A 24472-nucleotide genomic window follows, 5' to 3' on the forward strand; every position below is an offset into this window, starting at 1 on the left:
ATTTACCATATACACTTTCATACGCACAAAATGTGCATCATCGAAATTATGGTGTTAGACCCCAGTATATGTTTGGACGAAATCCGTTTCAGAAAATTTGGAGTTGATTTAGCCATGTCCGTCAGTCTGTCTGGCTGGCTGGCCGGAGCGCACGTTAACTCTCGAACGGATCAACCGATTCAGTCCAAAATTTGGCCTTGGTAATATTTGGTACAAAATTAGTTTAAGTTCGAAAGATGGGTTCTCCCCCACAAATGTTTGGAAAATTTGTGAGCCCGATAACTCTTGAATCGATTACTCCGATTTGTTCCTTACACATCGTGAAATTTCTACCAGACTTAGACGAGGTTCCAATATTGCAGACTAGACGATGTTCCAATATTGCACGGGGCAACCAATTTGGTTCAAACTTTGGATCTCTTAATATTTTGTTCAAATTTAGTTTAACTTCTGAAATTGCCCATATCGGTCCTCTCCTTAGGAAACCTCCTCCACAAAAAGTTTGACATTTGTGTCTAAGTCCGGTTTAGGATCTGTTCGAAGATCATTTGGAAATGTATACCGATGCTGTTCCTTGTGGTCATGTTTAAAGCCATGTTATGTTTTCCGTGGACAAGTCCTTGGTTCCAAAATTTATAAGATGACCCACTGAAATGACTAGTGTTCGCGATATCTATCGAAAAGATATGACTCCCAAAATAAGATCCACTTCCATAATGGTCCATTCCGTTATGTACCTCCGCAACACTTTTGAACTTTAATCCTAAACCACATTTCTGTCGGCAAGCTGAAATAACCAAAAAGGAACAGAAAATTCTAAAAATACCCTAAATACATTCAATCTTTCCGTAGATGAAAGTTTTAATAGACATAGGCTGAGGGTATATCTTTGTCGGCAAAGCCGACTGATACTTTTTTACTTGTTACTTACAAGATTCATTTATAATTATCATTTATTATCAGATGCATTTTTTAAGTTGACAATTTATGATGAAGAGATGTGTTGTGATTGTTGCTTCACAAATGTAGCTAGACTCATCAAAATACATAATATATATATAAAGGCTACACCTAAACATGGACCTATATTGACAATATTGGTTGGAAAAGCTTTATGAACACTGGGATCCTTAAATATCGAATTACACATAGTTCGGTCAAAAATTGTAGCTAAACTTCTCAAACGACCTAAATCGGGAGATATATGAACCTATTTCGACGATTTTTGGTGTAGAGATTTCTCTACCACTGGAAAACTCAAACTTCAAATTACAGACAGTTCGGCCAACAAATATAACTATACCCCACAAAACATCTTAAGTCGGGAGGTACCGTTATATGGGGGCTACACCAACACATGGACCTACGTTGACAATTTTTGCTAGGGAAGTTTTGTGACCACGTGGAACCTCAACTGTCAAATTACAAATATTTCGGTTAAAAATTGTGGCTAAAATACCGAAAATCGCGAGGTACTGTTACGAGAGCTACCAGAAATAGTTTTACTGTTTTCTAAAGTATTCTCCAGCATGACTTATACACATTTGCAAGCGGTCAAACTCATTGTCGAAGCACTTTTTCTACTCCGATTCAGACACCTCCGTAACATGGTTTTGAATGCTTCAACAGCATCTTCTAGGGACAAAAGACGTTTACCACGCCTTTCTTGTTTATGTGCGGGAATAAAATGAAGTCATTGAGTAGCAAATCAAGGTTGTACTGCGGATTACCCATTTTTTTTTGCAAATATAGCGTTTTTAAAAATATCACATAGGGGAAGTACACCGCCCCCTCTGGATTTCAATAAAATATGTAGCCTGTTTTCGCGGGCCACCCTGTATATTCCCTGAATTACAAATTCAGAAAAATCAGTGTAGAGGTATCATATTTTAAAAAGCGGGCGTGGTCAAGTCTTTTGGCCCCAAATAAGTAGTTAAGGTCGGAGACACAACCAGAATTGTCTCGGAGTTTAATTTCCAAACCGATACATTCGAATTGATTGTAAATATAGCACAACCAGAATTGTCTCGGAATTTAATTTCCAAACCGATACATTCGTATTGATTGTAAATATAGCATTTTTAAAGAAATAGGGTATAGGGGAAGTACCCCGCCCCTTCCAAAATTCAACAAAATATGTAGCCCATTTTCACGGGGGGCCATCCCTGTACATACTCTGACAATTTCAGGAAAATTAGTTCAGTAGTTTTTATAGAAAATAATAAAATTGAAAAAAGTGGGCGTACGCACATTTTTGCATAAAAACCTAAGTTGGGTTATGATAGACAGCGGAATCCTATACAATGCATACATATATGGTTACGATGGTCGTAGAGAAAATCTGATTAGACGGAAACTCGTGTTATCACAAAATAAGACGAAATTTTTGCATATTTTGCATATCTTGAATATTTTGACATATTTGCATAAAATGAGCATATGCAAAACAATATTCAAAGATTTGTGGCCTAAGTATCCCACCGAAATGGCTGAAATTTGTTTTAAGTCTTCTTTGGGGGTATAAAACTTTCCATTCGAAATTAGTCGGTATAGGTCCTTCATATTTTGAAGGTCGAGGCGGTTATACATTTCTCTATTTTATTGACTTGTCTGAAGAGAATTTTATACAGAAAAAAATATACACTTAAACATTTTTGAAGATATTATTGAAATATTTGTTGCATACGAAAATAATAAATGCATACAAAAATAATATTTGCATATGCATAATTTATGCATTTTGCATATGTGATATGTTTCGATTGCAACTTAATCAGAAGCCACAACTATCCCAGCCCCAAAATTTGACATTAATTGGATCAAAAATAGGGATTGCATAAAATCCCGATGTCTAGTTACGACAAACATTTTAAAAGTAGAATTACCAAATCGGTCCGGCCGTTCTCAACTGATGTCATTACCAACGAACGACGTTTGATTGATATTTATATAGATGTAGCATTTTAAAGAGGGTATAGGGGAAATATCCCGCCCTTTCCGAAATTCAACAAAATTTGTAGCCCATTTTAACCGGTGACCATCCCTGTACATTCCCTCACAATTTCAGAAAAATCGGTTCAGTAGTTTTGATAAAAATTGGAAATTGAAAAAGTGGGCGAACACTTCACAAAAAGAATTATACAAATCGGTTCAGCCGTTCTAAACTGATGCTATTGCCAAAGAACGACATTTGGTTTTTATTTATGAAGATTTCTTCGCACCAATCGACAAGACCCTTTTTTGAGCGATTGCCAAATTGTGCTGGATCTAACGAGAAATCCCATTTTTGCAGCCATGTGTTCATGTAATATCAAATGTTATATGGTGGAAGAAATACCCAGGGATACCTCTATCTCACGGTATATAAGATGGCGATCTGGCATTATCCGTTCACACACGGCATATTTTTGGACGACCCTCACGACCTTCGTCGAGTGTCGGTCACGATTGGATTCATTAAACCTGTTTTTCATAGTGCTATAGGATGTTCCTTTTTCGGCATACAAAGACTTACTTTGATCGATGCACTCTTGCCGTGATTAACCACGTCGATAATTGTGAAAATAATCTAAATCACAAGTAAATTCCATTTGTTCTGCAAAGTGATTTTGTCAACTCACTGTAAACAACATAACACATGATTGTCTGTCGAACTGTTCCGAGTAGGCAAAAACTGTCAAACTTTCCAAAAAAATTTAAAACGGCGTCTAGCAGCACTATGTGTTGCCTAGGCCAGAAACTTTACTAGTCTCTAATATCTAATTTTGAATCGAATGTATATCTTTGATGTTGTTAATTTTTGGTGGAGAAGTTTGGTGACCGCTGGGAACGTCAAATGTCAAATTTCAGATAGTTCGGTCAACAAAACACCCAAATTATGGAGGTATCGTATGGGGGCCATATGGGGGCTATAGGGAACTGGACAAAAAAATCAGCTAAAATCTTCAAAATACCTAAAATGTCTATACCTAAAAGTGCGCCCATCTTCGAACCTGACCTCCCTATGGAAAAAATACACTCGGGTGCAAAAATATAGCGTTCTACCTCAATTATTGTGGACGGTAATGTGATTACCACAGACGGGCATGTCTTAATCGACTCCGACTTTTATCCTGATCTGTACTTATGTTCTTTATAGGGTAGCAAATTATAACTTCAATACGTTACAAACGGAAAAACAAATTTAGTATATGTATGGAGGATATACTAAATTTGTTTTTCGTTTGTGGAGGTTATAACAACCTCAAAGAATAGCAGAAAAACTCGAGAATCTGTTACAACTTACTTGTCCATGATTTGAAGGGCAATTATGATCAATTGAAAGCAGGCTTCACCAATAGTAAAACTTCAGATTTTCTTCCGCTACTTCACAGAGAGGAATGGGGTCCCTTTTGTAATGTGTAAGCAGACCCCAAACATCTGCTATGCACCCTGGAATTCTTCGTATTCTTCTGCCACTTCATAGGTTTATTCTGATGTCTGAAACCCAGAACATGTTGCGTAAAATCATTTCATTAATTTCTTACTCATTGGTTCTGTCTAATTGTTCGGCGCCGAAAATTTTGAAGAACTATCCGTCGCTCTGAATGACTGCCCAAAAGCAGTCATGTGCTTAAAGTCCCACTTGAAAAAAGATGAATCTCCTACATAGATTGTTTACAATTTATCAGGTACTTGGAAAGTCAAAACGAATCTACCGATGCTAAGCTCATATTCACTTCCGTGGCGGTAAATAGGTGCTTCTCATGTATATTGTACCTTCGCTGTAAAGTGTCCGTACAGATGTTAATTCATCATTAGTCATTAGAAGGTTTGTGGGGTCATCTCCCACCGTTTTGAAGTAATTACAGCTTACTATTTTTTATGATTCTGCCTGAAATGGTATATTTTCTTTAAATCCAATGTTTCGTAAGCAAGGGCTTTACCGTCTAATGTAGCTCTCAAAATGTTTGCTGCCATAAAACAAACTTTGTGTTGACTTGTGTAATCGACTGTACCACTTGCACCTATATACATTGGAAAATTTCGTTGCAATCAAATCAAAACCGAATTTTCCAAAGGATATCAACAACAAAGTATAAGAGCAAGAACAACATCAACAAAATATCAAGTGCAAGAGCACCAACCACTCAAACAATTCACGTGAAAATTGCGGTTATGGCCGCTGGGACCTAGTAAATACCAACTCCCACGTGAGTATATAACGAGTATGGCCTGAGTAGTTGATATCCTTACGCCACGCCACTTTCGAACAACTATCCAGTCAGATTGCATAATAATAACTGGTCGAATTTATTGAAGGCACGTATTATATTGACAAACTTGTAAATAATATTGCAGCAAATAATGGCCAAATGACGATGTGGTGCAAACAAAAATATCACAACGCCTATTATGGCCTCCAGACAATGGGCAAATGTCGAAGTTGGTCAGTTAGAAAGCGCGAGTTTTTATGTGCACGTATGTGTGTGATTAGTTATTCACGTTTATTTGTTTGGCACATAATTGTTGTTGTGTTGTTATTGGGTGTTGTGCTATGGGTATTGTTACACAGACTGCATCAGGTCCAGTATGGCCACTCGAGCGTATGAGTAATGATTGATTTATTACTACTTTGGCAATTTAACATGCAATGGCAATACAATTTGTGCAAAGGGGAGAGATATACAGCGAGAGAGCGCTCATAAAACTAATCCAAGGACAGCCAGTTGTAAATTATATATGCAAACGAGATTTGCATTTTTAAATTGTATTACAATGAGGATTTACAACTCTAAATCAATACCACTAAATCATCAAGAGATTGCATGTAAGAGCGGATGTGTAAATTTATTTGTGTGTTTGTGCAGTAAATGTGAAAGGAAAAATGTACAGCCAATTTAATTGAAAATCAATCGAAAGTTTTATGGAAATTATTATTTTTGTTGGGAAAATTATTATGGTTGCTTTGAAAAGTAAATTACATACCCAAGTGGAATCTGGCATAAATAATAATAATCCTTTTAAAGGAAATCAAAAACCTCATTTAAAAAAAGTGTCCGATTTTACTGAGAAATCCCCATATATTCTTGAACAGGATAAAATTATCAGCCGATTTATCAGTGTCCGTCTGTTGAAATCGCTCTACCGTCCACAATAATTAAGCTATAACGCAATATTTTTTCACCAAAGCATCAGTTTTCTATAGGCAGATCAAGTTGGAAGATGGGCTATATCGGTCCACGTTTTGGTATAGCCCCCATAAAACAGTACCTCCCGTTTTTCGGTATTTTGACGAGTTTAGCTACATTTTTAGTCGAGCTAGTTTTACTTTGACAGTTTTAGTTCCCGGTGGTCCAAAATCTTTTTTACCTAAAATAATAAATATAGGTCAATCTTTTTTATAGCCCCCCATATAAAGGTATAAAGGTAGCTGCCGATTCTAAGTGTTTTTTGGAGAGTTAACCTCCATTTATTGCCAAACCATCTTTAGTTTGACATTTGAGGTTCCAATGGTCACAAATATTCTCCAACAAAAATTTTCAAAATAGGTCAATATTTTTCTCATTTTTGGGAATTTTACCTAATGTATTTGACCGAATTAGCAATAATTTGAAATTTGAATTACCCAGTGGTCAAAAACTTCTGCACCAACATTCCCAATGCTTAAACAACGTCCTCACCAATTGTAAACGTAAGTCCCTTTTCTTTATAGCCGCCATGTAACGGTACCCGTCGATTTTAGGTGTTTTGAAAAGTTTTGACCGCCATTTGAGTTTCTCCACCAAATACCGTCAACCTAGTTCCATATTTTGGTATAGCCCCCATATAACGGTGCCTCCAGACTTTCGTTATTTTGACGATTTTATTTCGAAGTTGGGCCACATCGGTCCTCTCCTACGTGTACCTACCCACAAAAGTTCAATTTTTTCGCTAAAATGGTTCGCACTATAACTCTCTCGAGTAACCAATTGTGTCCAAACTTGGCACATCATAATATTTCGTCTAGACATAGATCAGTTTCGAGTATGGAATATATCAGTCCACGCCTTTGAGAACATCCATTAACATTTTTTTTGCCAAGTGCAGTTTAGGGACTCTTTACGGATTGACATTCAATTGTTTTTTTTTTTTTTTTTTGCAGCAAGTTGTACTCGCGGCCCTTTCACGACATCCCCAGATAATGTCAAAAAACCCCTTTTCACATCGGAAACATTTCTTCAAAACGTATATAAAGTTCTACGAAAGGTTATATTGGAAAACTAATTTTAACCGAAAGTACTTCTTGTGATCCTGTTAACAGAGATATAATGATTTTCATGGGAAGTCCATGCTTCCTGACGTTTTCTTCCAAAAGTTCTAAAAAATCCCCGGTACTCATTTGATTTGTCTGATGTGCACGATAACTATAGATGACAGTGTCTAACATTAGTCTAAACTTTGCGCATAGCTGTATCTCCTTTCTACTTACATTATTTTCTTATATGGACCTAATATCGAACTTCTCCTTCGGGTACCTCCCACACAAAATTTCAAAATTTCTGGCAAATATGCAGTTTAGGGACATGTCTAGGATAGTCTTGAAGTTTTTACGGCAGGTATTAATCGCCAGCAGGTATTGATCGCCATTCACCATACTGACTAAGCTAACTGCTCTTAAGATGTAAAAAACTATTCGCGGAAAATTTTTAAATTTTATTTCGCGTAGTAATCGCAGTACTCAATACAACAATAATGTTTGGAAAAACAATCCACGCTTGTTTTGTTTATTTTCATTATGTTACAAACTGAGGGTATATCTCTCTCCTCAGTTCTGCGTGTACCACCATACGGCCGTATTAATACGCCTTTTTAGCTCATTATTAAGCCGTGTCTAGCTAACGCAGCTCGTGGTTCATCGTTGAAATTCACCGTTAACGCAGATTGGAGCGAAGAATTTTTCTCTCAAACAAACGATGCCTTATCTGTTTAACTACCTCAAAGTTATAAGTGCCAACTTCCACAGTTGGACGCATTGTTCGCCGATCATAAATTTTGTCTTTTCGCCGTTTACTGCCCGACCAAATTACCTTGCTGGGCTCTACCAAAGCCATTAGTTTATGTTTCACTCTTTGGTAGATTTATCGGACCTCATTTTTGCTTCTGTAAATCTCGATTTTTTCATACTCCTGCTATTTTATTTCTCTCTTTTTCCTGCGGAAAGAAAGTTTCTCCTCTCTACACACATTTTGCGACTGTTTACACGGAATGTGCTGTGGCTATCTATTGTGATTGCAGTTTACCGATGTCCAACTTCCGTGTTGTGTCTGTTCGTACTCTATTTGCTAAGTTTAATCGGGTCTATATTTGCTCCTCTGATTGATCGCACATCCAACACGCTCGATGAATGCGTTCCATCTATCACAACCTGATCATTTTGATTTCGTATTGTCTGCTCTGGATACAGCCAGTTGCCATTACGAATGTAGAGACGCTTAAATCTGGAATTGCTAACTACCGTGTTTTTTGCCCCTGTGAGGTTTATCAGCCTCATTTAGATGCCAGATATTTCACTGTGGAGACTGAATTTCCCGACTGTTGAGCCAAATTTTTTAGGAACTGTTTACTAGACAAACGCTCAACACAAGTTTTTAACGTTATTATGGATAAATATTTAAGCGCACTACCTTAATCGGGTGTTAAAGTTAGCTCCCCAGGTGACACCACGTCCACGTCCCGGCCAGGGCGGTTGTTTGGTATCTTTTATTCCCTACGTCAACCACCTACGAAACCTACTGTTACTTATTGTACCCTCGGAGATGCTACAAAGTATATATATTCTTGATCAGGGTAAAATTCTAAGTCGATATAACCATGTCCGTCTGCCCGTGAGTCTGTTGAAATCAAGATACAGCTTGCAATTTCGAAGATAGAGTTTTGTAATTTGGTGTAGAAGTTTCCATTACTCCTAGGATGTTTGGTATTGCAAATGGCCTATATCGGTCCACATTTTGATATAGCTCCCATAGAACGGTACCACCCGATTTTCGGTATTTTGAAGGTTTTAACCGCATTATCACACCGAAATGTCATAAATTATGAATTTAGTCTTCGTTGGGGTATAAAACTTTCCCCCAGAAGTTTGTCGGTACAGGTCCACGCCAGAAGTTTATCGGTACAGGTCCACGCCTTAATATACCCCCCATAAAACGGTACCTCCCGATATTAGATATTTTGAAGGCCTTGGCCTCAATATTCCACCGAAATAGCTGAAATTTGGTATATAGTCTTCGGTACGGGTCCACGCCTTCAGCCCCCATAGAACGGTACCTCACAATTTTCTGTATTTTGAACAACACCGAAAGGGCTGAAATTTTGCATTTAGTCTACGTTGGAAGTAAAAACTTTTCCGATTAAAATTCTATGGAAGCTACATGAAGGTGTGGACCCGTATCGATAAATTTCTGGGGAAAAGTTGTATACCCCCAACAAACATTTGGTATTTAGTCTACGTTGGAGGTAAAACCCTTTCCGATTGAAATTCTTGGGATTTAACCCCATAGAACGGTACCTCCCGATTTTCGTAACTCTGAAGATTTTGACGTCAATATCCCACCGAAATGACTGAAATTTTTTATTTAGTCTTCCATGTGGTTATGCAATATTTCAGAAGAGTATTGTCAGTATAAGTCCAAGTATTTCTATATCCCCCATAAAAGCGTACCTCTTGATTTTCGGTATTTTGAAGGTTATAGGCCCATTATATTACCGAAATATCGGAAATTTGGTATTTAGTCTTCTTCTTCGGTATAAAGCGACGTTGTGATATAACCCCATGGAACGGTACCTCCCGAATTTCGGTATTTTAACGGTTAGCCCCATTGTTTTACCGAAATTGCTGAAATTCATAAATCAAACGCGAAGAGAAACTATTTGTTCCATTTTACTGCAATACAACTCGTCGTGGAGGGTATAACAAATTTGACCCGACTGAACTTAATGCCGTTCTTAATTGTTTACTTATCTGATCTAATTTGGGCACCACCCAAAACTGTGATTATGCCTTTTCAGTTCAGGGTATTGTATGGTGGAGGGTATAAGAAAATTCTCCGAATTGTATGATTTTTTACTAAATTGACAAAAATTCATTCATACCTACTAAAGTAAAAAGTGTTTGAGAAAAGTTAAAAATTCAGCCTAAATGTTGATTGTATAAAATTCATTTGATAATAGTTTTAGTTTCAGAAAATTCCGTTATGATTACGGTCTAACAGTTAAAGTCGTGTTACACTCTTTTAATTCTAACATTTCTGTACTAACTGCAGTAATTTAAATTGTTCCAAAGAAAAATATCCCCAAAACAGATTACTGTATGCCACCGATAACATTTACTATTTGCTTTAAGCAGCTTATGTGTTCGGATGCCAAACAGAAATCATGTCAACGTAATAACGCTTACAAATTCGTACATACATAAGGCAAACAGACAGACATAATGGTTTGTCTCTTGTTTCGAGAAATGCCCTCAACAAATATCCAGTTTGTTTTAGAGTTCGACCAAAGCCAGCAAGTATTCTAAAACTGCATAACTGATGGTTTAGAAAAAATGTTGGCAAAAAATGCCACCACAAAAATTTGTTACACAAAGTATTCAAGTGAAAAATAATCACAATTTGTTTTGGGAATATGTTTTTTTAACGCTACGAAAAATATGTTTCCACTAAAGCAAAATCGCCAATCAACAAACTGTTACATTTTTCGTTAACACTTGCTTTTAGCTACAATTTTCATGGTGGCTGCGGCACACAATATTGTATTTTTAACATATTGTACAGCTATTCTCTAGTCTCTGCAATCTGTTCATGGTATTTAATTAACTTTGCAAATGAGTTTCGCCAAGAAATAGACTGGTGTAGTGAGTTCCATGTGAATTTGTGTCCACAAAGTGTCAAAGAAGCTGTGGAACTTCACTAGCAATGCATAAACATTTTAGGTCACACAATTTAGTCAACTCATAAGAAAATCAAATATTTTTCTACTATTATCCCAACTGACAAGAAGCAGAAGACACAATTTGTAAACATGACAAACAAAAAGTTCTTTTTCACAAAATTGAAATTTGTTAGGATTTCATGTGGGGGGGTGTTGAAATGAGATGCGACTTGGTGAACGCTTAAAAAAGTATGTTTTACGTTGTGTGGATACCAACAATTTAAAAAATATTCGATAAAAGAAAAAAAGTGTTGTGTCAGATTATTTATAGAACAAGTACAAAAATTTTAGAATTTTTAATGCGCCAAAAAAAGATGAACAACCTTAGTATTTTCGAAACTACAATCAAAACTCTTCACGAATGCCCATTCTCCTTTGTTTTCCCAATCACCCACAAACCCAATTTTTCCATATTCAACGGAAATCAATTGCTTCGTTATGTATCGAACATGCATGCACGCTAGGGTTGTGACATTTTTTACAACATAAGATTACATAAAATCTTAATTAAAAGGCTAATCGGTAAAAAACCTCACTCACAAAATGATTTTAAAATTTGAATTTGTAAGAATTGTTGGCAAATTTTGAAGTCACGGTAAACTGATATATAAATTTAGAGCCACATTAGATAACCAAGCTGACATAACATTTGTTTTTCACTTATTTTCTTTAATTCTGAGAATCATAAAAATTTCGTAAACGCTGTTACTAACAAAAAAACCAAAGTGGTTTGTGCATTACCTTTTTTATACCCTCCACCATAATATGGAGGGTAGAATTAAAATTGTCATTCCGTTTGTAACACATCGAAATATTCATCGGAGACCCTATAAAGTATATGTCCGTCTGTCCGTCCGTCTGTTGAAAAAAAGGTACAGCTCACAATTGTAAAGATAGAACTTTTTAATTTGGTATAGAAGTTTCTATTACTCCTAGAATGTGTGGTATTGCAAATGGCCTATATCGGTCCACGTTTTTATATAGCCCCCATAGAACGATACCACCCGATTTTGATGGTTTTAACCTCATTACCAAAAATTTTGCAGAAATTTAGTACTTTGTCTTCGTTTGGGGTTTAAAACTTTCCCCCAGAATTCTGTCGGTATAGGTCCACGCCTTAGTATAGCCCCCATAGTAGGTACTTCCCGATTATCGGTATTTTGAAAGTTATGGCCACAATAATCAATTGAAATAGCTGAAACTTGGTATTTAATCTTCGTTGGGGTATTTAGCTTTCCCCTCTAAATTTGTCGATATAGGAACACGCCCTCATATGGCCCCCATGGAACGGTACCTCCCGATTTTCGGTATTTTGAAAGTTTTGGCCACAATAATCCATTAAAATAGCTGAAAGTTGGTATTTAGTCTTCGTCTTCGGTATTTAGCTTTCCCCTCTAAATTTGTTGGTACAGGTCCACGCCTTAATACAGCCCCCATAGAACGGTACCACCCGATTCTCGGTATTTTGAAGTTTTTAGCTTCACTATCACACCGAAATGTCTGAAATTTGGTACTTAGCCTTCGTTGGGGGTATACATTTCCCCCCTGAATATTTTTGGTATGGGTCCTTGCCTTCATATAGTCCCCAAAGAACGGTACCTCCCGATGTCCGGTATTTTGAAGGTAGTGGTCTCAATATTCCCCCGAAATTGCTGGTATAAAATTTGTCGGCATAGGTCCACGCCTTCATATAGTCCCCAAAGAACGGTACCTCTCGATTTTCGGTATTTGGAAGGTTTTAGCCTCATTATCACACCGAAATGGCTGAAATTTGGTACATAGTCTTCGTTGGAGGTATAAAACTTTCTCCCAGAAATTTGTCGTTATAGCTCCACGCCTTCATATAGCACCCATAGAACGGTGCCTCCCGAATTTCGGCACAGCAACCCGGATGACGTAGGGGATGAGAGATACCAAGGGACGGTCCTGACCGGCTTTAACATGGCAAAGTCCAGGATTTATATTGGTCCCTCTCTCATCTCAACTGGACACTGGCCTCCTCGTGGTGTCACGTGGGGAACTGCCTTTAACACCCGTTAAAGGTAGTGAGCTATCATGTGCCGCGCGTTCACCCATAAGAACGTTAAAAAACTTGGGTTTGGGCGTCCCCTAGAAAAAGCAGCCTACTATGAAAAATAAAACAAAAGAAAAGGAAAACAAATCCCTCTAAAGTTGACGACCCCCGTAAACGTTTTAAGCACAATGATCTGCGAATCTGCACCTGGAAGGTTCGCACACTTTATAGAGAAGGTGCAGTTCACGCATTGGCAGATGTACTTGAAAAGTACAAGGCCGACATTACTGCCATACAGGAAATACTGTGGAATAGGCCATGACATAAAGCATGAGTTTGGTTGTGGAATTGTAGTTGGTCGGAGGTTCAAACACCTGGTCTCCAGCTTCACCCCCGTGAATGAAAGACTTGCTACAATTCGAATAAAAGCAAAATTCTTCAACATCAGCTTTATTTTGCGTTCATGCTCCCACTATAGACAAAGACGATCAGACAAAAGACATATTTTATGAGCGCTTAGAAGAAACATATGACCGTTGTCCTGCCCATGACATTAAAATTATTCTAGGCGATTTTAATGCCAACATTGGAAAGGAAAATATCTTTGGCCCAACAGTCAGAAAATTCAGTCTCCACAATGAAACATCTGACAATGGCATGAGGCAGCGGCAAAAATACATGGTAGTTAGCAGCACCAGATTTAAACATCTCGACATCCATAAGGGCACCTGGCTGTCTCCAGATCAGAAAACAAGAAATCAAATTGAACACGTTGTGATAGATGGAAGACACTCATCGAGCGTGTTGGATGTGCGCTCGTTCCGAGGAGCAAGCATAGACTCGGACCACTACCTTGTTGCAGCAAATGTACGTACCCGGTTAAACGTAGCAAACAAAGTACGAACAGACACAACACGAAAGTTAGACATCGATAAGCTGCAATCACAACAGATAGCCACAGCATATTCCACTCAATTAGCCCAATTGCTTAAACAAAGCACTCCTCATCCCGATAACACATCAGCGCAATGGCAAAGCATTGCCCTCTCCATGCAAACAGCTACAAAATCCATACTTGGATACCAAAGACCTCAACCAAGGAATCCGTGGTATGATTAGGAATGTCGTGCTGCTACCGAAGAGAAAAATGCGGCATATAGGGCTACTTTACAATCCGTAACAACGCGTAGCGCACGAGAAAAGTATCGGGATAGAAGGAGAGAGGAGAAACGCCATTCCGCAGTAAAAAAAGATATGGAAAAGCGGGAGTGTGAACATATCGAGATGTACAGGAGACATAATGAAGTCCGAAAATTCTACCAAAGAGTGAAGCATCAAACTGATGGCTTTGGTACAGGCACCTCCAGCAAGGTCATTTGGTAACTGATACAGATAGTGTGCTCAGGATATGGAAAGAGCATTTTTCAAACCTGTTGGTATCCAGCGAAGACGACGAAGATACCACAGATCCAATCCCTGAAGATGGTATTGAATGTATACCGCCCAGCCAAGATGAGATAAAGACAGCAATAAACCGGCTGAAGAATAATAAGGCAGCAGGAGCCGATGGCTTACCAGCCGAGCTGTTCAAAACCGGAGGAGACATGCTGATAAGGTGTATTCATCATCTAGTTAGACCATCTGGCAGGAAGAACGAGTACCCGACGATTGGAAGCTGAGTATACTGTGCCCCGTCAATAAGAAAGGGCATAAGACTGTATGCTCTAACTATAGGGGCATAAGACTACTCCCGGTTGCCTACAAGATCGTGTCAGAGATATTGTGCGAAAGACTAAAGCCTATGGTCCACGAGATAAATGGACCATACCAACGCGGCTTTATACTCGTACCTGGTAAGTCCACCATTGACCAGATATTTACCCTGCGGCAAATCCTGGAAAAGACCCAAGAGATGCAGATCGACACCTACCACCTTTTTTTTGTCGATAATAAATCAGCCTTCGACAGCCCACTACGTTCAAAGGTATTCCAGGCCATGTCTGAATTTGGTATCCCCGCAAAGCTCATTTGGCTTTGTAAAATGACTTTAACCGACACGAGATCCTCAGTTAAAATAGGAAAGAACCTCTCCGAAGAATTTCGTACCAAAAGAGGTTTCAGGCAAGGAGAAAGCCTCTCGTGTGATCTCTTCAACATCCTGCTGGAAAAGGTTATTCGAGAGGCAAACGTCAAAAGAAGTGGCATAATCTACACCAATAGCCATATGTTACTTGCTTATGCTGATGATATAGACATCATGGGACGATCAGTAAAAGAAGTAGCCGATACTTTTATGAAGGTCGAAGGAGATTCTGCTAAAGTGGGTCTGGCGGTAAACGGCGGGAAGACTAAGTTGATGGTGTCGATAGAGATCGGGCCAACTGTTGAAGTTGGTTCCTATAATTTTGAGGTAGTAAAGGACTTCGTCTACCTCGGCACCGCCGTAAACACAACTAAGGACACCAGTTGTGAAATAAAAAGAAGAATTGTATTGGCTAACAGATGCTACTTTGGCTTAAGTAAGCAGTTTAAAAACAAAGCCACATCTCGTCAAACAAAACTAACGCTTTACAAAACACTGATACTACCCGTGCTGATGTATGGTTCCGAGGCCTGGGTACTTGCGCAAGCAGATAAGGCAGTGCTTGGTGTGTTTGAGAGAAAAATTCTTCGAAAGATCTACGGACCAATCTGCGTTGACGGTGAATATCGACGTCGCATGAACCACGAGCTGTATCTGCTATACAATGACATCAATATAGTTAAACGTATTGAGATGCAACGATTGCGTTGTTAGGCCATATCATAAGAATGAGCGATAATAAACCCGCTAAGAAGGCGTATAAATATGAGCCGCCTGGCGGAATTAACAGGCCAAAGAATAGATGGCGCAAACAAGTGGATGAAGAGATGACAAGGCCAGCTAAGTAAGTAAGTAGGCCACAGCAACCCACCGAAATGGCTGAAATTTGGTATTTGATCTTTGTTAGAGGTATAAGTCCACATTTCGATATAGCTCCATAGAACGGTACCTCCCGATTTTCGTAGTTCTGAAGTTTGTGACGTCAATATCCCACCGATGGTTTTATAAAATATTCCAGAAGAGAATTATCAGTATAGTTCTGCGGGTTTCTATATTCCCCATAGAAGCGTACCTCCTGATTTTCGGTTCGCTAGAAATTTGGATATAGCCCCAATGTAAAGGTACCTCCCAAATTTCGGTATTTTCATGGTTAGCCACAATGTTTTACCAAACTTGCTGAAATTTGATATTTTAACGAAAGGAAACTAATTGTTCCATGTTACTTCAACACAACTCGTAGTGGGGTATAACAAGTTCGGCCTGGATGAACTTAACTCCGTTCTTACTTGTCTAATATTTGAATGGAATAAACGTTATTTTAGTTATAAGCATCTTAATCTTAAGTGTATTTATACGTCCAAAAGGAAACAATTTTTGAGAATTTCTTTTTTCGCTTCATAATTTTTTTATAAAAAGTATTTCTTTTTTAAACCGACTTGTGCATGACATTTTGTTATATTTCAATGAAATAAAGGTTACTTTAGTGATTAATGGGCAACAATTCATTCATACGTAATACAGAACATCATTTTTGAGAAAAAATGTCGAAAAGCCATAACCCTAATGCCCACATAACGTTTGTAACATAATCACTTTAGCTTCATCGCTTATCCCTGTTTATTTCTTTTTATTTTATCCACAAAGATGACTGTGCAGTTTTCATTCTTTCTGCCACTAAGCCATAAGCAATCAGCCAACAATTTCCATAAAAAATCCGCAAAACTTTGCACTTTACTGCGGTAGTAGAAAACAATTTCATCTTGCATCTCACTCTATTTTCTTCCGGTTGCACAAATCACATAAGTAATGATGAAAACGACAACGCTAAGTCGTCTCCACTACCTGCTGAATGGAGTGAGTGGAGAGACAAAGAACGAATTCCCATAACCGGATCATAACTGGGAAAGTGTTTGTTAAGAAATACAAAAACAATAGTGATGACAATGCTGATGATGTTGTTGCTGCTGCTGAATTGAGATGAAATACACGGTGACAGCCATTATTGTTGCGACTGTGCCATTCGTTTTAAGTTTTACTATACAGACGACGATATTTCCAACACTTTGTTGTGAATTGAAAATGCTTTATGCCAACATAATGTTCAGCACATCACAGTTAAAGGTCAGTGAATGGAAATTGAATTTTGAATGGAAACTTTCAATTTGAAGGTAAATTGTGAATCTAGCTAAACATGGATGGATGATATATTTTGCAGTTAAAACATTTAAAAATGTTCCTTTACTTACTATTTGTAGGTAAGTCAAGCTTAATCTCTTATTTGTTGTTTTCAAATTTAAAAACAACAAGTTTAAGGTAGGATGTAGTTAAAATTGATTACTTTAGGGGATGGCAGAGAAGACTAGTTTCGTCCAACTCCACTTGGACTCATCAGTTCTCCTTTTTTTCTTTACCCCAAAAACTTGCAGACAGTCCTTTGGCGCGAAAATCCTGCTGTTAAATATAGTTTTCCATAGCCTCATGCTGTTGCTTTTCTTCATACATAAATAGATAAACTAATCCCTAATTCACAATGCTGTGGTGGTAACTTGAACAATAACATGTTCCCTACATTGTTTGGCTGCACAAGAAAGGACGCATAAAGTAAGACTTTTTAACATTTTTGAAGTGTGCAACAAAGTTGTTTCTGAACAAAAATAGTATCTCCCCCTCATGGTACTTATGTGACACAATGTCTTTATCGATTTTTTCCTTCTCTAGCATTACAGTTGACAGGAACATAGCAGCAGCAAAAAAAATCATAAAAAGTGAAACCTGAAGCTGTCATAGTGAAGGAGTCTTCTGCATTCATTTTTGAAGTGTTCAACCATTTTTAACAGTAGGCATCAACAAATTTATAGAACCCCAAGACGATACTGCGTGATGTGGCTTGTATATTTCTTAAACATGTGTATGACGCAGCATGTGGCAACATTGTTTGAAAGTGTGTAGTTTCTTCTTGTTGCTGTACTGTTGCGTGTTGCTGTTGTTCTCTGGGTGTTTGCCTCGTTAAGTGCCTATTTGTAAGGATACTTAAGTGAGTTTTTTTTTTGTGTAGTGGTTCCTTTTTCTGCTTCTTAACCGGTTTTAGTGGGGATATAGGTAAGTACGCACGAGTTTTATTATCTTACACACGCTGCATACCTACGTACGCGACGTGTGTTTCTGTATGTTTATGAGTATGTAGGTTTATGAATACGAATATGAAGCAAATGTGATTCAAGCAAATAAATTACACACAACCACTGAGTGGTATATGTTATTATAGATGTTGGTATAAAGACAGCAGGATAGCTAACTGTTATCCACCATTGTATAACACATGGGGTGCGGCAGGTGTTTCATTCATTTCTAATTTGTTCAAATTTAATGTTTAACTTTTGCATAGTTTTTTGTAAAAATCACAAAACAATAACAAGTAAGAAAGGCGTTAACCGAACTTCTTATGCCCTCCAACATGAGTTGTATTGAAGTAAAGTGAAACAATTAGTTTCCATTCATTTATGCAAGAACTAATCTCTTCCACCACATCAAGGTTTATTTCTAGAGAATTGGAATATGCTAACTGAGGAATATAGCTTTCTTTAAAATAAACTATTATATAAATGAGACAACGATGATTTCTATCCATTCAGAATCCGAAATACCATGTACCATCACATACCATTTCCATTCGGACGATGCTTGTACAATTGGGTTATGACTTTTCAACATTTTTTTTTTCAAAAACTATGATTGAACCTTTAGCACGGATGATTTAACTTTTGCCTATTAGTCACTAAACTAACGTTTATTCTATTGGAATATAAAGTTCACTCACAAATTGATTAAAAAATATTTTTTTTTAAACAATATGAAATGAAAAAAATGCTTTTGTCATGCACCAACCACTTTGAAAAAATTTTAAATTTTTTGCTTTTTTTTGTTAAAACAATTATATCTTTGAAAAAAGGGTTTGCGATATTTTTATGATTCTCAGAATTAAAGAAAATTAGTGAGAAGCAACTCATGTGTCTCTAAAGCTTATTTTTAATTATATAAAAACCTAAAATTGCACACAATTCTGATAAATTAATTAAATTAAACAATTCTGATACATTTTAAAATCATTTTGTGCGTGAGGTTTTTTTCACCAAATTACCTTATAATTAAGATTTTATGTATTCTAATGTAGAAACTCATCACGCTACGATACAGGGTTGTAGGGTTGTAGAAAAGTCATAACCCTAGTGTACAACCTTCAATATAAAAAACTGGAGATAACTTTGTATGGGATGCATACCAAAAACAAGTAAAAAAGTGTCAGTCAGCTTTGCCGACAGAGGTATACCCTCAGCCTGTGTGAATTAAAACTCCTTTTTCTCAAAAAACGAATGTATTTTCGGGGTCTGAAGGGCATATGAACTTGCCGACAAAGATATGGATTAGGATAAAATCTCAAAAGTTTTGCGGGGGATTTACCTAAAGGAATGTACCGACATAGTCCATTTTGGAAATGTGTCTTATTTTGGGAGTCATTCCTCTCGATAGGACCATTATATGAGGAAACATGGACTTGCCCACGAAAAAGATCATATCGCTGTAAACAGTGCTACAAGGAGAAACTTCGGTAAAAATGTCCATAGTATTCTCGCACAGACCCTTAACCGCACTTAAACAAAAATGTGGATCATTTGTGTGGGTGATACCTTAAGAAATGGATCGATAGGGCCCACTTTTGAACATAAACTAAGTTTGGACCAAATATTTCGAGATGCAAAGTTTGGACCAAATCGGTTGCTCATTAATGAGATATTTCGCTTACCATTTTAGCGAATATTTCCGAACTTTTGTGGGGAGGTACCGGCATTAGTGGACCTATAGGCAATATCTGCGAATTTCATCTAATATTCTAGGAAATATTACGATATGCCAGGTGTTGACCAACGCTGTATTCGGTTCGGGGGTTGTCGTGCGCACCAGCCACTACACATGCTGACCGTAATGGTTCTTTTGCAGTTTTCGGGCCACTTTCTCTGAAAAAAACTTGTACCATAGTAACAAGGGCCTTGAGTGCAACCTATCTTCAGAAAAATCAAAACGATTCGAGAAAATGTCCTAAACTGCACTTTTCCGAAATTTCGTGTGAGAGGTACCCGAAGGAGTGGACATATATAGTCTATACTATATCCTGATGTATGCCTCGTAGAAATATTACGATGTTCAAAGTATGGACCAAATCAGGTACTGCCTCCGGGAGTTATAGTGCGCACCATTGGGAAGATATTATTCACTCCTTTAAAAGTAAGAAGGATCAAAAGAAATCCGTTGTGAAAAAAAGAAGATATGTCCGTTTAAATTTGAAAATGTAAGAAACCCAGATTTTCACTACTTTTACCGTTATAAAATAATAAAACGAAGTGATACAAACGAACTAAAGGCATTGTCGTTTTCCATGGATCCCAACACGATATAATTTTGCATCAGAACGCTTTAATATTTTTCTGGTCAACTTTTGTAGCACAGTGCCATTTATCGATATTTTTCGAAAAGTTTGCACTTTATTAAGGCCAAAACTGTCTGAAGGAGCGTTCCAATGCTTTTGCGATGTATTAGAGAGTTCTTGGCTACAATTGTTGTCCTTGTGTTTGATCGAAAATCTCAATGGTTTGGCTGTCATATGCCAAAATGTCAAAAAAACATGGATAAAAAACTTAAAGTCAAAATCGGGAGGCTCGATTTTCACGATAGACCTATGGTCTAGTATACATTTTTGGTCAGTTTAATCCCAGGAATAAGAAACGCGAAGGGCCCTTTAAGGTTTTTTTTCCTTCCATACAAATCGCCCCGGCCTAATGTATACCGATATCAAATACTGAATATCATCCTTCAGCAATTTTGGTTAGATAATGTGGCTAAAACTTTTAAAATAACGAAAATAAGGCGGAACCGTTCTATGGTGCCATTTTGTTTGGATAATGTGGATAAAACCTGGCGAAACCGTTCTATGGGGACTATATCAAAATATGTACCTATACTGACAATTTTCTGGGGGAATGTTTTGTAGCCTTAAAGAAGACCAAATACTAAATTTCAGCCATTTCGGCTAGATAATGTGAACATAACTTTTAAAACACCGAAAATGGCACGGAACCGTTCCATGGGGGCTATATCAAAACATGGACCGACACCGACAAATTTCTTGGGAAAAGGTTTGTAGCCTCAAAGAATACTAAATGCCCAATTTTAACCATTTCGGTTAGAAAATGTGGCTAAAACCGTCACAATAGCGAAAATTGGGAGGTTCTATGGGGGCTATATATAAAAAATTGACCTTTACTGACCAATTTCTGTCTCAAAGTTTTGTTGCCCCAAGGAAAACTAAATACCAAATTTTTGCCTTTTTGTTTGGATAATGTGGATAAAACCTTTTAAATGCCGAAAACGGGGCGGAACTTTTCTAAGGGGGCTATATCAAAATATGGACCCATACAGACAAATTTCTGGCGGAAAGGTTTGTAGCTCTAAACAGGACTACTCGTAAGTATTACATTTCAGCCATTTCAGTTAGATAAGGTAGCGAGAGAGGTCGGCGGTTCAATCTCTGACCAGAACATACGTTCGGTTAGATAAGGTAGCGAGAGTCACCGTGGTGCAGTGGTAAGCACGTCTACCTTGCACTTAGAATGTCGGCGGTTCAATCTCTGACCACAACATACAAATTTTAGGTGGGGTAAATCTACTCAGTGTAATGCTGAATTACATTTCCTGGGTATTTCAGCCATGAACAACTTCTCCACAAGTGGTGTCGTAAGATACGCCATTGGGACTCGGCGATACAAAGAGCCTCTCTCCCTTGTCCCTTCGGGGATGTTATAGGCACAAATGTATGAATGTATGTATGCAATATGGCATAAAGCTTCTCAATACCGAAAACCTGGAAATAAAGAACGGGGCTACATTAAAACATGGACCGATGTATGAAGGAATGAACCGAAATAGTTTATATTGGAACTGTATATCATATTCGGAGTCATTCCTTTCGTTAGTTACCGTAACATTTTAATTGGTTGGATTTGTTTAATTTTTTGTGTTATCGTGTCAGAAAATTATATCGTTGTAATCAGGATCACAAGGACTACCTTCGATAACAATTCTAAAATGATCCTCGAACAGTCCTTAAAGCTTGATTAGGCAACCTGTTGCTGTTTCCAGGGCGTCATTCTGACAGGTTTGAATTTTTTCCAATTCGTATCACATAATACCGGGGACCAAACTGTAGCCGCATAGTTTACCACAGACCGACCTATCGCGTTATAAGTGGTCAACAAGGTTTCTTTATCTGCACCCCATGTGCTGGCGGCTAGGGACTTGAGGACCTTATTCCTACTTTTCAGTTTGTGGCAGATAGCTGTGGCATGCGCGCAAGACTTGAAAGTAGTGTCGAATGTGACCCCTAAAATTTTTGGGGCAGTTTGTGGTAGGAATTCTGCTCCGTCCATGGTTTGAACAGGGTGGCCGTAGATTTTGTGGCGGAAATCTGCATATTCCTCGCGTGGAAAAAGGTGGTAAGATCGGTTAAATAGGAGTTCAGTCTCTCACAGATGTCATCAGGGAAGGTACCTGACGCCAGGATCGTGCAATCATCCGCATACGTTACGATCTCGATGCCGTCTTGAGGGGCGGATACAGGAGAGGTAGAGGTTAAACATTTCTGAAAATATCACCTCACCTTGTCGAGACTTTACGAGCTTACATAACCTTAACATTTTTAATTTTCTGCGGTAATACAAGGTCAACACTTATTTAACGACTATTTATACATACAAATCAAAATACAAACACATTTTTGATAACTAGATATTGAATACTTTCTGATCAATTCATTACTCATATTAATTTTTATAGCCTCAGCATTTATGCTGCCTCATCGAAATAATGGTTTTAGACCCCAAGTGTGTTTGGACGAAATCCGCTTCAGAAAATTTGGAATTGGTTTAGCCATGTCCGTCTGTCTGTCTGTTTGGCTGGAGCGCACGATAACTCTCGAACGGATCAACCGATTCAGTCCAAAATGTAGCTTTCGTAAGATTTTGTCCAAACTTAAGTTAAGTTCGAAGATGGGCTATATCGGTCCACTCCTTCTGGTACCTCCCCCACAAAAGTTCGAAAATGTCCGGAAAATTTGTGCGCACGATAACTCTTGAAGGGAGTAACCGATTTAGTCAATGCTTTGCACATCCGAATATATGGACTATATGTGTCTACTTCACACAAAATTTCGGATAATTTCACTTTAAGACCTGCTCTCGAATGACTTTGATTTTTGTTGAAGCTACTTTCATTCGCCAGTTTTTTCAGGGGCAAGTTTGTATTTCTTGAGAAATTAGCTGGAAGCTGTAGAAAACCACTATGTCACCATATCAGGCGGCCGGAGAGCACGATAACTCTCGAACCGATTTGGTCGAAAATTTGGCCTTCATCATATTTTGTCCAAAATTAGTTTGATGGGGCCATACCGGTCCACAACTTTCGGTACTTCTCCACAATCAATATTTAAAAAATGTCACTAACATGGTAGGACGATATATCTTGAACGGGGCAACCAATTTGCTGGAAACTTTGGATCTCTAATATTTTGTCAAAATTTAGTTTAACTTTTAAAATGGCCCATATTGGTTCTCTCTAAGGGTGCCTCCCCACAAAAGTTCAACATTTGTGTCTTAGTGCAGTTAATTTCTAATCCACATTTTTGTCGGCAAGTTCAAATGTTCAAAAAGGGCCACTAAATTCTCAAGAGACCCTAAATACACTTGATCTATCCGTAGATGAATGTTTCCATTCACATTGGCTGAGGGTATATCTCTGTCGTCAAAGCCGACTGACACTTTCTTACTTGTATACAAGTAAATATATTTATTTATCAAGTTTTTAAAGATACTTAGATAAATCACATTTTCCAGATTGTCATGTAAAGGCATAATTCCTTACACAAAAAATAAATATACATTTATTATCTTTGAAGTGAAAGTACAAAGTGCAATATCTGACTTTTGGCCACTAAAACGGGCTGTTTAACCTATAGTACATCGGTTCAATCACATGAAGATGAGTGGCCGTTTACGGTTTATGAAAAATAAATTTTAGTGTCTTTTGATGTTTATTCGTTTAAAATATATGTAATTACCGTAAGGTCCATAAATGATTTGTGTTATTAAAAACGTATTTATAATATAAGTAAAATTTTTAATATTTAAATTGAATATCTTTTTATATATTTTTTTTATTTTTTGTTATTTTTACAGATGAGCAGATAGTTGTATAGTCTATATAAAACGGGTAAGTTTGTGTAAATACTTAAAAAATTTTGTATTTTAAAAATAATAAAATAAAATAATTTCGAAAACACTTTTAAGGTGATACGTATATCTACATTTCTAGGGCCCTCA

General features: G+C 37.6%; 1 protein-coding gene across 9 annotated transcripts in view; it reads left to right on the forward strand.

Annotated features, from left to right (window-relative positions):
- Positions 1-24472, forward strand: part of 5-HT7 (5-hydroxytryptamine receptor 7) — a 554635-nt gene that overhangs the window by 467528 nt on the left and 62635 nt on the right. For 8 of the 9 annotated variants that reach the window (XM_073960261.1, XM_073960262.1, XM_073960264.1 and 5 more), the window contains one exon: positions 24329-24362. The gene's annotated coding sequence lies outside the window, so the exon portion shown is untranslated. The remainder of the gene's footprint in view (positions 1-24328; positions 24363-24472) is intronic. The other variant, XM_073960268.1, reaches the window with a different exon arrangement.

The sequence above is a fragment of the Musca autumnalis genome, unplaced genomic scaffold (genome assembly GCF_047663935.1).
Source record: "Musca autumnalis isolate F117 unplaced genomic scaffold, ASM4766393v1 scaffold_1, whole genome shotgun sequence".
NCBI lineage: Eukaryota > Metazoa > Arthropoda > Insecta > Diptera > Muscidae > Musca > Musca autumnalis.